This window comes from Lucilia cuprina, chromosome 6 (assembly GCF_022045245.1).
Source record: "Lucilia cuprina isolate Lc7/37 chromosome 6, ASM2204524v1, whole genome shotgun sequence".
Taxonomy (NCBI): domain Eukaryota; kingdom Metazoa; phylum Arthropoda; class Insecta; order Diptera; family Calliphoridae; genus Lucilia; species Lucilia cuprina.
This window is the reverse complement of record NC_060954.1, coordinates 8,663,608-8,665,079: the sequence shown is the minus strand read 5'-3', so window position 1 is coordinate 8,665,079 and position 1,472 is coordinate 8,663,608.

The window sequence follows — 1,472 nt, the reverse complement described above, 5'->3', positions numbered from 1 at the left end:
GATAAAATCAAGCTCTTAATAGACCCACTATTATACAATTCTGTTACTACAACCAAACGAGAAAAAAATTGCAATAACATTAAACATTTAATAGAAGAAAACAAACAAATATGACGTCATTAGATCGTACGCTATATGCTTTCGTATACAAAATAAAATAAATCATATGATGCACTTTTCTACAACAACAAAAACAACAACAACCATAAACACTGAGAGCAATTGCATGAAAAACTGTCAAATGAAGAAGAAGAAACAGAAGTAGGTGATGAATAAAAAAAAACAAATTACATTCATTATTATTGGTACCATAACCTAGTTTTTAGATTTACACAACAGGACCTACATTCACACATACATACCAACAGATAACGTTATGTTTGTGTGTGTAATTATCTAAGTGACTTCTTCTTCTGAGAGCGTTAGCATGTGAATAAGTAGTGTATGAGATACATAGTAAAAAAAAAGTAAAATAAGAAATAATGACTTATTTGATACCCTACCTTAAGACATCAAATATAGGTCTAGATATTTCTAGAAGTAGGGTATATAAACATACTTTGTTAATGGAATTTTCTATTTTTTTTAACATAAATAATAATTTAGTAAAACCCTTGATGTTGTTTTTTTTTATTATTTGCAGTTCATAATAATAACAAAGATTATAAATATGATGATGATGTTGCTGCTGATGACGAAGTTGCTGCTGATAACGATGTTATAGTTGTTGCTGCTGCTGTTGTTAATAAAACCTGATGATAAGCTTGTGTGTGAGGTAAGCAACATAAGCAGCATAATTTGACCCAGTTTTTTCAGATTTTATTTTATTTTTTTTACAAAAAATTCTCAACACACATATTTACTTTGTTTTTTAACTAAAAGAAATAATTACTTAGGGGAGATTTTTTTTACAAAAAAAAAAAAAAAAAAAACTACAAAAAATATTTAGCGGAAATTTAAAGAAATTTGTAGAAAAAACGCACTGTGTGTGAACTAAATTTCAAATTTTCTGCATGTTTCCATATACATATGAATAGAATATTTTGCAGGAAATGTAAAGAGTGTGGTTAGGTTAACAATTTTAACACAAAATACCCACACACACACAAAAGGATATTTGAAAGAGGTTTTGTTGTTTGTGGAAAAAACAATGCAAGCAAACAACATTTGTTGGAGGTTTCCTGTAGAAATATGAGGGCATATAGCAAAGCTTTAAGACTCAGAGTATGAACTAAACTATAGATTAGATTATAGACTAGACTATAGATCTAAAGACCAGACTATAGAGTAGACCGTAGACAAGATTAAACTATAGTCAAAAATATAGACAGAATGAAGACTGAACTATAGAGTAGACTATAGAGTAGACTGTAGACTAGAATATAGACTAGACTATAGACTAGACTATAGACTAGACTATAGACTAGACTATAGACTAGACTATAGACTAGACTATAGACTAGACTATAGAC